Raw genomic sequence first — 12,953 nt, 5'->3', positions numbered from 1 at the left:
TTTTTTGATGTGCTCTTATTAAAATTTGGTCTTCCAGACACTCATGGGAAGGTTTAGCACTGTTCCAGTTTTTCTCTTTTTGTGGATAATTGCTCTTACTGCGATTGCCTGAAGTCCCAGAGACTTGGAAATCGCTTTACAAACTTTTCAAACTGGAATCACGTGCAGCTTTTTCAGACCTACAAGCTGATTCACGTCAGACAGGTTCTAGATAAGTGACATTGAGATTTCACAGGTCTGGCAATAACACAAATACTGTATGCCAAAACTGAAGACAATAGGATAGCGGCACATACTTTTTCACAGCACTGTATATTGATAAACCAGAGATAGTTGCACGTATTAAAAGGTCTAAACAGCAGGATTAATCCTTTTGAAACATTCTGCCAAGTCCTGCTTCAAACAACTGGGAGGCACAGCGCCAACGGTGACGCGAACTATCATTTGTTCCAAACCCTCCCAATAATTGCAGCATGTGAAATGTTTAGTAACAATCACCATTTGACTAGCTACTGTATATTATATATGGTTTATCTGCCTGTGTAAAAAGACCATAATCCAATCTACAGTATGTAATTTTCATGTTACTCTTTGGGAAGCATCAGAACAATGAAAGAACTATGTTGAGTCAGAGTACATAAGTTTTTTCTTGGTATTGGAGCAATGAAAGCTTTGCTGTAACAAAAGGGTAATGATAGCTGCATAATGTGACCTTCCAGAACAGTTAGCAGGTTGTGTGTCCTAGGAGTTGGCAGCCTATGATTGCCCTGCACTAAACCTAAAGCACAAAAAATCAAAATCCTGCCTGATAAATCTCATTTTTTTCTTCAGTGATAAGTTAACCAAGATGAGTTTTAAGGTTTGTGAAGTCTCGAGAGTCTTCGGCACTATCTTCAATAGAGCACGGTGACCCGCTCCATTGCGCAGGCGCCAGATTTCCAGCCCCGCAGGGGCTGAAGGTGGCTCTTTACTTAAAAACGCCCTGAGGGGGGTGACAGGATCCCTTTAAAGAAACAATGTGGAAGAAGAGGGTTAAGGGTCCATCTTGAAAAACGGAGGCACTGGCCAATTTTTAACACAGAAGACTTTACTTTTTTTTTACAGTGGCACAAAAACACTTTAGGGTTACAATTTTTCATAAAAGGAATACAATGTTAATTCTTAAAGACCTTTAAATAGAATATGTCAGGTGAGTGGGAGATGGGTGCGGACTCACTATGGTGAGTGCGGTATGGGTGTGGATACAGTATGGTGAGTGGGGGGATGGGTGCAGATACAGTATAGTGAGCGGGGGATGGGTGCAAACACAGTATGGTGAGAGGGGGATGGGTACGGACACAGTATGGTGACTGAGGGATGGGTGAAAATACACTATAGTGAGTGAAGGGAGGGTGTGGACACAGTATGAGAAGCGAGGGGGAAAGTATGAGGAGGGATGGGTGCAAGCACAGTACTTTGAGTGGGGGACAAAGAATGAGGAGGATGGATGCGAATGCAGTATGGAGAGCAAAAGGGGGAATGTAAGTGGACACAGTATGGGGAACAAGGGTGATGGGATGTGTGCAAACCCAGTGTGGGTAGCTGGGGGATGTGTGAGGGGTAAATATATGAGGAGACAGTATGAAGAGTGATGGGGGTAAATATGTGAGGAGACAGCATGAGCAGGGAGGAGAAACGTGTGAGGTGAATAGTGTGAGTAGATGTTATGGAGGAGAAGTGTGCGTGGGCACAGAATAGAGATTGAGTAGTGTGGGGGGTGTAGCATGGCAGGACTATGTAAGGGCATAGCCAGTAGGAGACAGTATCCCAAAGAGGGGGAGTGTGATGAGGAGGCACAGTAAAGAGACTGGGCCCAATAGGGGGGACACAATGTGAGAGGACAGTGTAAAAAGGGGGACCAGTATGGAAAGGAGGAGGCAGTGAGAAGGGCATGTACCATAAGAGGGTCAGTGTGGGGGTCATATTTTGGGCAAGGAATATAGCGAGGGAAAATTATTTATTCAGGGGCTCAGTGTAGGGCAGATATTTTTACTGTGGAGCATTACAGTGGCACTGCTATCTTTAAGGGCATCATGTGAGGCTGTGCTGCAGAGGACAGGAGAAGATGAAAGTCTGGAGAGACGAGTTGTGGATGACAAAAGTAATCATAGAGTCTGGACAAGACGAAGATAAGAAAAAGAACGACTCCAATCAGAGACAACATCATCTGTCAGGCACCTGGATTTGTTTTTTGGGATACTAATTCTCAAATTATTTTTATGTTAGGAGCATTAAAGGGGTTGTCCAAGTTTGTGATGAGTCACATAGAATGATTGCAGACTTCTGAATTTTCCCAGTGCGCACTGTATGCTGTCAGAATTCTCTGGTGCTGGGATTTGCATAGACGCGGTCATGTGCCGGCTACACATGCGTGGGCTCACTTACTGAAAATGAATTGAGCGAGGCCACACACATCTAGTCGGAATGTGGCCAGAAGTTTGCAAATTGCATACTTGTGCTGATATGACTGTCCACTCTTGCCACTGGCAAGGGAGAATCCTAAAAGTGTGCAGTGCATGCGCTGTGAGAATTAAGAAGCTTGCAGCCACTTATAGTGACTGCACACTTTCATCTCAAACCTGGACAAACCCTTTAATTATAAAATGAAACCCTGTAGCATGCCAGTCCTAACAGCACGTAATGTACTCACTGTCAGGATTCAGCCATCACATGGTCACTTCACTCATATGTGATTTTTTTGTTTTAATTTTCACACTTACGGTCACGTTGGAACTAGCTTCTCTTCCTGCGTCTCTCAGTTTTTCACTGAACATTGAGAGGACTATGGAGAGCAGCTCTTTGGCATGTGACTAAGTTTGCAAATGGCATATGTGCTTGTGGGGGGGTGGGCGCGAAACTGAATTCTTGCCCCAGGTGCTCTGTACAATGTAGATACATATACAAGATATATTGACAGAAAGCTGCTTATCAGTGCTGGGAGCTGGGTTGGACTAATATGCAGGAGGACAGCTTGTCCTATAGTGATACTCTTCTGCTAATTGTATTGAAACTGCAAAACCCAGCCGAGTAAGTGACACATTACCGGAATCAACGACTCTGCTCCAACATTATCATGCTCTCAGATTACATAGCAAATACCTGGTGACAGATGCGCTTTAACTAGCAAATACTAGTTTTTTTTTCTAGAGCGGTAATACATTAATATGAGCTCTATCTTGTTACACTGGCAGAAACTGTCCTAGAATGATGACTGAAGCCTATAAACATGAAAAAGCTGAAGTTCTTAATGTCAGATACAATCACCTCCTGTTTATATGCTCAGAGCCATTCACGTGAATAGGAGTGAATTCTCCAAACCAAAGATATCCTCTGAATAAGAATGGGTACCTGTAGCACCCATCTCCAGTACTCTGATGCACCCTCATGTTGTCTCTTCTCCTCTCGCTGCAGCAACCTGAATAAACACTCTGGCTGATATTAGTGTACAGACAGGGCCAGGTTTAGGCAAAGTGAGGCCCTAGGCAAAAGTTTAAAATGGGGCCCCAAATGCTAATGCAGCGCCCCAGGGTCCTGGTCGTTGCAGTAATATCATTCTCCTCTAGGGGGGAGTGATGTTGCGTTTGGAGGCAAAGAAGGACAACCAAATCCAGGTAACACAAACATACAACATATTTCGCACTCCATGCCACCAGGGGGAGCTATGCTCCTATTTATTAGGGCACTCCTCACACTTAGGTAAAACTGGTCGCCTGGGGAGGAAGTTAGGTAGTTGCTGGCTGAGCTTTGCTCAGGTAGTTGGTCCCTGACAGGGGTGGGATCCTGTCAGAGGCTGAGACAGAAGGACATGGAGCTGCGCCTGCCCTGAGTGCGGCAGCTTCCTATAGAATGAGACACGGAAAGAGAACTGTATTGTAGAGAGGGTGAAGAAGTCGTAGCAAAGGAGTGGATATCAGAGGAGTTCTGCCCTGTACAGGCTGCCTCCTTCTGAGGCGCAAGATCCCGGTAGCCGGAACACCGAGGGAGCAACAGTCCTTTATGCCTTGTTCCAGAGACCGTCAGGACAGCTAATTTCACGTTACCTGTCCGCCCCTACACCCAGGAGGCAAGGTGGCACCGTTTAGAGGCCGGGGCATGATAGAGTCCCTGTTAAAAGCCTCAAGCCACCGGTCATACGGGTTTGTCCTATCCTATCCGGGGGACAGAGAGAGAGACACCACATCTGTGACATCTTCAACAGTTGTGAGGACCTTATGAGAAGCTTAGCAGTAAGGTACTACAACACACGGCGCTAGAGGAAGGCTACTGATTTCTACCTGGATAAGGGGACTCTGGACTTGCCTCCAAACTGGCCGGACCCTGCCTGCCCCGTGGTCTGTGCTCTGGACTGTGGATGCTGAAGCCTTCAGTAAAAGGTAAAGAGACTGCAACCTTGTGTCCTCGTTCTTCACTGCACCTCACACCATCCACCATCTACACACTGGGAAGCCCTGGGGATACACTTCACCTGTGGGAAGGTATACCATCTAGCTGCCATAACATCACCCCAGCAGACCCCTTAAAGCAGCGTCGGTCATGCTGACCGAATACCACAGGTGGCGTCACGAACATATCCCTTAAAAGACCTTTCCCTTTTTACAGCGGATGTCCCAAGGGCCACGGACCGGGTCAGCAACCGTGACATCCCCCCGAGAACCGAAGGACCCGGTATCGAGTACCCCCTAGCCCTTGGGGGCGCTCCACTAACATATTGCACATCACACAGAAGCATTTCTGTTGTATTTACATGCGCTGAGTTCAGGCCGCTAAATGAGTGTGATCGACAATATTGAAGTCATTCGACACTTGTTTCCCGGCCTCTTTACACCAACTGAGAAAGAATGATGGGAACAGAACAATCACTATTAGATCAATCTGTCCCCATACAGCATCATGTTATCAGCAGCATATCTGCAGTTTACAGTGGGAGATGTGCTGCTGAGATCATTGATTTCTGTTCTACCACAAACAATTCAATCACTCGATGAATATGCATCATTTTGCTTGTTTAGTATAATGCACCCCATAGTCCTCCATATATTATAATGTGCCCCATAGTCCTCCATATAGTATAATACACTCCCCATAGTCCTCCATATAGTATAATACACTCCCCATAGTCCTCCATATAGTATAATACACTCCCTATAGTCCTCCATATAATATAATGTGCCCCATAGTCCTCCATATTGTATAATACACTCCCTATAGTCCTCCATATAGTATAATACACTCCATATAGTACTTCATATATTAAAATACACTCCATTTTTTTTTAACTGAGCATGCTCCGATTTTTTTAGGATCCAAGTAGCCAGATCAGCAAATCGGATCCGTCAAAAAAAACGGATCAATCGCATCAGTTTTTCACAATCTGCGACAAATCCGTTTTTTTCAAAATTCGACAAATTGTGACTGATGGCAAAAAACTGATGTGTGAAAGGTGCCTTACATTCAAAGATGTATCTTTTTGGCAAGGGTTACGTTGTTCAGCTCTGGGAAGTGCAAGGAAGAGTGTCCGATTAGATGGGTCTCATCATTTTTGGAAGTAAGATGTTCTGGTCCTTTTTTTTGTTAATGCATCAGGATGGATCTGCACTGTCGCTTTATTAGTTTGTGAGTATATTTCAGCATTGCCTGAATCGGTGCGGTTTAAATGGTGAACATTTTAGATCCCATTCTTTTTGGATTGGGACTGCTTCATAGGCGGCACAGGGTTTGGTGTGCATGCTGAAGATTGGTTGCTGGGAGTCTGCTAGATATCAGTCCTATGTTAGGTCTCGATTGTTGTGAGTTGCGATATTCATGAATGATGTCTGTCCTTTGAACTTAATTCATGCAGTTACACACCCTCCCTTGCTGTTTTTTGTTTCTGTATTTCAGGACACCCCCCTTTGATCTGGGTGTTAGAATATTCTTATGTTTATTGGGGTGCCCTTCAGGCCGACGTGAGGCCGGTGGTACAACAATTGGGTCTTGCCTTTCCCACTAATGGAAGGTGTTGAGAAGGTCTGTGGCGAGACTCGCATGCATAAGGAGTTATGCCTGCTCGCTGTGGCGGAAAAGGAGGGAGGTTCATGGAAGGTGGTGGATTGCACAGAAAGATGGGGGAGAACAGAGCACAGGGACGGGTTACCCCAATGTGCTGCAATGTCATTACTAGAGTTATAAGTGGGTCCTTACTGGGCTTGTGTCTCAGCGACACATCTGGGGTGGGCAACATGCAGCTGGGTGCCCTCGAGCGAGGGTGGTGTGGCTGAGGTTGGTGTGGAGAAGCTGCTGTTGCAATAGGGAAAATTGGAATTTTAATCCCCCCGCCTCCTTTTTAGGTGCTTGGTTATACTATTATTATTGGGATTTTTATGTTATTTATTGCTAATATTGTAATACATAAGGCTGCTGTGGACCTTTTACATCCTTTGTCACAAAGTGGTGTTTTATATTAGGTAAGAGGTTGTGAAAGGTTTAATTGTGGAGCCTTACCTTTAAGGATGGGCCGTTTAGTCATACAATTTCAGAGTCATGCACTTGCCAGGTTAGGCAATGCAGCAGCTCTCTTCAGCCGGGTTCTCAGTCTGGTCCCTCTAGAGTAGACTGTGCACGCAAAACTTCCTCCATGTGGGGCTCATCGGCAGCTCTCGCACCAGGCTGGTGTCTCTTGCAGCTCTGCCCTCCAGACTGAGCTATCAGGTTTTCCTATTGCAGTCACGTCACACTACTCCACATTTCTTGTAATCTTCAACTGGGCTCTTCTCAACTCACTCAAGCAGAACCCATCGGGCTCTGCCTCATCACTCTCCTTTCTCTACCAGGGGTGCTTCTTTTGCCCTTCACATCAATGCCTACTGATTTCAGTGTCTTGCCACTGAAAGGATTCAGACATGCAGTTGGATCGCCCTACCAGGGCAGCGGGGTACTCAGTACTGGGGATGTCACGGTGGCTGTGACCCGGTCTGTGGCCCTGGGCGCCCAATTAAAGGGAAAGGTCTTTAAGGGGATTAGCGAATAAAGTCTATTGTTCGTGACACCACCTGTGGTGTTCGGTCAGTGGGGACCAACGCTGCTTAAAGGAGTCCTCTGGGTTGATGGTATGCAGCAAGATGGTGACGCTTCCCACAGGTGAAGCGGGGTCCCCAGGGCTTCCCAAGTGTAGGGCACCGATGGTGTAGTGGATGGTATAGTGAAGAACGAGGACACAGGTTTGCAGTCTTTACCTGGTTTACTGATGGTAGTAGTAGTCCTCAGTCCAGGGTACCAAGTGCAGGGTAGCTGTGGTGCTGCCAGCTTGGAGGCAACAGGAGATCCCTCTCCCAGGTGAGGTTCGTAACTTTCTTACTTGCGCTATTTAGTTGATTAGGTCCCTGACGCTTAAAGCTTATTGCAAGTCCCTCTCTCCTGTCCTAAGACAAATGTCTGTATGATAGGCAGTTCGAGCCTGTTTATAGGATCTCTGTCATGACCCGGGCTCTAAGATCACGGCTTCACCTCAGACTTAATGCAGGCAATTGACATACAGTCCTATGCCTTCCGATTCTGCCATGCGTCCTGGAGAACAACACGACTTCAGGCTCCGGTACCCGGCTTCTGCGCTCTGGCTCCTAGGGTGTCCTTCTGCTGTTCCCCTCCTGAGCCTCTTCTTCCTCTGTGCTTCTTCCCTCTAAGCTCCTTCACAATTCAACTCTCCTTCAGTTTCTCCCTCGTTCCAGGGGTAGCAGCTCCCTCATGGCTGCTCGCCCCTATGTCTGCTCCAGACGTCCTTCTACTCCCCTCTCCTCTCTCAGACTCACTAAGACTGACTCCTCCTCCAGACCAGGATACATAAAGTGTAAGGAAGCTCCCCTGAATCCGGGTCTTGAGCTCCCCCTTCTGGCCTAGATTCAGATGTGTTGAATGTTAGTGCCTTACCTGATAGAGAGAATCTCCCTTGCCTCCAAGCATGACATCACCCTCCTGGAAAGGAAGGCAATATCACTGCAACAACCGGTTACCTGGGATTTTGCACACTGGGACAGTATCCTCCTGACACAAGAAGATCTTCATTAATATGTTTTATTAACAGTGGCGTAACTTGAAGCTCATGGGTGCCAAAATCTCCCACGAGGCCCCCAGCTATCGCAGATTTTTTATGATTATCGGCAGTTCAAAATTAATCAGCAAATCACTTGTAGCAGCACAAATGTAATATACTATGTGATCTGTAGTTGTCCTAAAATTTATATACTTTAGGTCTTACCTCAAGAGAATTGTGTGTTAGGGTTAGAGAGCAAGTCTTTCATGGTTCTTGTATAGATGTTGTCCACGGTGGTATTCATGGTGGCAATACCAAAAAATTACTGGGGTCCATGGTTCCAGACGATTTAAATGAAGAATTAATGTCATGGTTCCACCCCTCAGTGTGTCTGGTATGCAGTTACTGACAGCTCGGCCGTCCAATCCTGTACAGGGACGTGCTGAAGATGTCAGTGCTTTGATTGACAGCTTGGCCATCCAATCTGCTACAGGGGTGTGCTGAGCTGTCAGTGTGTTGATAGACAGCTAGACTATCCAATCTGTGACTGGGAGGCATCGGCTGTCTCCAAGTGTTCACTATCCTGGTTGATTGCCATGCCTACTTAACTAAGCTGCTTCTCCCAGACCTCTGCCAGCTGTACACTCAACATGTGAGGTTTGTGCTCTCTGTGCCTTGAGTTCTGTATGTTTGATCATTTGCTGCCTGACCTTGGACTTCATTCTGACCCTCCGACTGTTTAACCCCTTCTGCTGTGATGCATTATCCTCCTGATAGTCTGACCTTGGAACGTTATCTGACCATGCTTTTGTCTCTTCCTTCTGTTGATGATGTACTCTCCTGCTTCTGACCTTGGACTCCTTGACCATCCTGACTCGTGGCTTGGCCTTGAGAAGTGACTAGCTTCACATTACGTGTGGCCGATTTTTCCATCAGTATGGATCCTGTTCACATGCTTTGTGACCAGGTGTCAAATTTGATGCAGATGATTCAGGATCTGGCTAAGAATTGCCAGAGTCTGAAGTCATCGTGATATCAGTTGCAGGGTCAGATAAATAAATGAATGAAGACCTCCCATAACACCCTAATGCTGGCAGTGGCTGTGACGTCAGTACCCTCTGATGTACAGTTGGTCTCTCCTGAACGTGTGATATCCCTCCTTGATAAATTTTTGGGAAAGACCAGTTTAGGGTATTCAGAGAGAGCTGTAAGTTATTTTTTTTACCCTGGACCCATGGTCATCACTGGAGGAGTTCCAGCGGATGGGAATAATCATGTCCCTACAGCGAGGGGAGCCTCAGACCTGGACATTTTCTTTGTCCCCACAAGCCACAGAACGGTTTTCTGTTCATGCCTTTTTTGACAGTTTAGGTCTGATATATAACGAATCCGACAGAATCCAGGTCGCTGAGGCTAAGATCATGAACGTGGCACGAGGGGGTCGCACAGTGGATGACTACTGTACTGAGTTCCGGCAGTGGTCCACCGAAGTTCTATGGAATGATGGTGCTCTCAGGTGCCAGTTCCAAAAAGGCCTTTCCGAAACCCTCAAGGATGCTCTGGCCCTCCATGACGCCCCTAGTTCTCTGATGGAGGCCATGACTCAGGCCTTATGAATGGACCGCAGAGTGAGAGACGTGGTGAACAGCAGGCTGCTCATTATACTTCCCCGAGCAGGTCCATTTACCCGAGATTAGAGTTGCCAGTCTTCGTGTTGCGGAGAGATCCTGGGTCACTGCTCGAGGCCGATCGATTAGTCAGGGCCTTCCATCTAAAATTTCCTGGGAAACCTGGGGACCGGTGGCCCACCCTAGAAGAGGGGGTACTGTCACAGTTCCACCCCTCAGTGTGTCTGGGATGCAGTTACTGACAGATCAGCCATCCAATCTGCTACAGGGGTGTGCTGAGCTGACAGCTCGACTATCCAATCTGTGACTGACAGGGGTCGGCTGTCTCCAAGTGTTCACTATATCAGGTGATTGTCATGCCTACTTAACTGAGCTGCTTCTCCCAGACCTTTGCCAGATGTACATTCAACAAGTTAAGTTTGTGCTTTCCTGTGCCTTGAGTTCTGTATGTTTGATCATTTGCTGCCTGACCCTGGACTTCGCTCTGACCCTCCGACTGTTTAACCCCTTCTGCTGTGATCCTCCTGATATTATGACCTTGGAACATTACCTGACCACACTTTCGTCTCTTCCTTCTGTTTATGACGTACTCTCCTGGCTTCTGACCTTGGACTCCTTGACTGTTATGATCCTAGTGGCAAGGATCGCAAGTTGACTAGCTAAGTAACTAAACCGACGACCAGCTCTGGGGAAGTGGTATCTGGATTGACCGCAACCTGATCCTATCCGCAAACAACTATAGGCAGCCGTGGAACGTTACCTGAAAATCCTAGACGTCTCTTCACGGCCTGAGAAACTACCTATTCCTAGAGGGAAAGTAAAGTCCTTACTTGCCTCAGAGAAATGACCCCAAAGATATAGAAAAGCCCCCCACAAATATTAACGGTGAGTTAAGGGGAAAGCACAAACGCAGAGATGAAATAGATTTAGCAAATGAGGCCCGCTAACACTAGATAGCAGAAAATAGGAAGGGAGCTGTGCGGTCAATAGAAAACCCTAAGCAAAATATCCACGCAGAGATTGCTCGAGCCCCCACACCAACTAACGGTGCGGGGGAAGCAACTCCGTACCCCAGAGCTTACAGCAGCAAGAACTCACATATTAGCAAGCTGAACTAAACTCATCATACACAGAAATCATATTGCAGACTGATGAGCAAAAAATAATCAAACAGAAACTTAGCTTCTCCAGAAGAGACTGAAAACGAAGATAATCAGGGGAGATCAGAATAGCACTGAATACATCGACAGCCGGCAACAAGTGGAGGTGAAGCAGAGCTACATAGGAAACTCCCTAGTGCATAACGAGGCAGCTGATCAGCCACAGATCCGCAGGATAACAAACAAAGCCACCAGGGGGAGCCCAAAAACAAAACTCACACAATACCACCTGTGACCACAAGAGGGAGCCCGAAAACAGAGTTCACAACACTTGACCATTCTGATTCACGGCTTGGCTGTGAGAAGTGATTAGCATCACAATTAAGTTTTGCCTCCTTTTTATAATTTTTGTGGTCATTTTTGAATATTTATTTTCTTCATTTATTTTATTTTGGCTGTGGTGTTTGTTTTTCTATTGCTCATTTGTCTTCTCAGCAGCTCCTTTGCATTTAATATCGATTTATTGTCGGGACATTTTTTCCAATTTTAATGACATCTCCTCTTTCTTCTTTTTGGCAACTGACGATATGTGGACATGAAATTCTGCACTATCACTTTATTTTGTTTTTATGATTGATTTTTGCTGTCTGTATAATATAATGTTATACATGTCTGTATAATGTCACATTTCAGAATGTTAATAATTTCTCTGTAATGATTTCTCTATAATCATGTGCTGCCACTTTATTTACATGTATGAAAGGAGAAAAAGGAGCACTCAGGTGTAACTAGTAAAAGACATATTTTATTGTTAATTCAGTAAAACGCATATATAACTAACGTAACAATCAAAATTGTACATAATGAGACAACAGCAGGATGAAAACATAAACAACAGGGTACCAAACAATTGCAACTGCCCGAATGTGCATGGAAAGATATACTGCATAAAGTGCCAGTGCAATAGTACATAGAAAGGTAAGGGAACCCCTCAAAGAGGATATTGAGTAGAATTAGTCCAAAGGTAATCACAAAGAGGGGCAAGACTTACCACGGGCAGAGAAAGTAGGACCCCACTTTATTTACATATTATTCATTATTGTCAATGATCCTCTTATTATATAATTATGCATTGTCACTTTTATCATATCATACACTCCCCTTGAGAAAGCATCAGTGCGAAACATGCGTTGGGGCGGTTGTGGTAACATTCATGTTTTTTTATCACACTATGGGTAAGCTTTGAACCTAAATTTATTTAAATAGACTAACCTGTTGGAATGAAGTCAATTTCAGACCATATACCTATTGTGAAACTGGCAAGTATTTCCCGTTTGGCACTGCATGTATTTATTATTATACACATGGCTAGACCTGACACATCAGCTCCTTTCTCTATACTTGATTTATCTTCTTTCCTGAATCTTCAAACATGCATCATTAATTGTATGATTCATGTATTTTTTTTAAATGTGCTGAATAAAATTGTATTGAATTTTATATTCTTGTGAGTGGTTTAATGAACACTTTGTATTCACATGTAGGTTGCATTACATAGCAATCCACTTCATATAAACTGAGTGTTAGTATTGATATGTCTTTAGCCACTGTGATTATATGTTTTTTGAATATTTGTATGAATTTTATCATATGCCGCCTGGTGCATACTCTAATTGCACTCTTTATTCCCTGTGCAGTCCGGTATGCGTGCCTCGTCGCTGTGTGCCCCTGCTCCGCCCTTGTCAGCTCTATGAATTCTGCGCACACTCTGTAACCATGGTTATGCTTCCTGGATTTCCGATAACATTGATGGGTGCAGTTGGTGTGGTTGGCACGCACGATGAGGTGCACATGCACTGTTTCCCTGGACTCCATTAGTGCAGCTTCGGTCATATGGCCATGTTTCACCTGGATATCACTGGAGGAACTATGGTCATGTGACCACTGATTGTAGAATACTTAAGATCCTGCAGTTTTGCACTATATACCATCTCCCAGAAAAAGCAATATCCCAAATATGCGAAACACACGTTGGGGCTTTTTTCATACATGGGAGCCAGATCCGATGTAATGTATGATGGGTAAGACAGACTTCTCAGCATTTTGCATATAAAATTGGCTTTTTGAAAAGCATTGGCATGAGCATTGCAGTCTTTATTTGATATAAGGAGTACTTTTCAT

The 12,953-nt window shown here is 45.2% G+C and overlaps 1 protein-coding gene across 1 annotated transcript in view; it reads right to left on the bottom strand.

Moving 5' to 3' along the window:
* Positions 1–6,688, bottom strand: part of DNAJC5B (DnaJ heat shock protein family (Hsp40) member C5 beta) — a 371,842-nt gene extending 365,154 nt beyond the window's left edge. Inside the window, exon 1 of the mRNA XM_077270587.1 lies at positions 6,520–6,688. The gene's annotated coding sequence lies outside the window, so the exon portion shown is untranslated. The remainder of the gene's footprint in view (positions 1–6,519) is intronic.
* Positions 6,689–12,953: the final 6,265 nt, after the last annotated feature.

The sequence above is a fragment of the Ranitomeya variabilis genome, chromosome 6 (assembly GCF_051348905.1).
Source record: "Ranitomeya variabilis isolate aRanVar5 chromosome 6, aRanVar5.hap1, whole genome shotgun sequence".
Classification (NCBI taxonomy): domain Eukaryota; kingdom Metazoa; phylum Chordata; class Amphibia; order Anura; family Dendrobatidae; genus Ranitomeya; species Ranitomeya variabilis.
The sequence above is the reverse complement of the archived record's forward strand: the minus strand, read 5'-3'. Positions and strand labels throughout refer to the sequence as shown.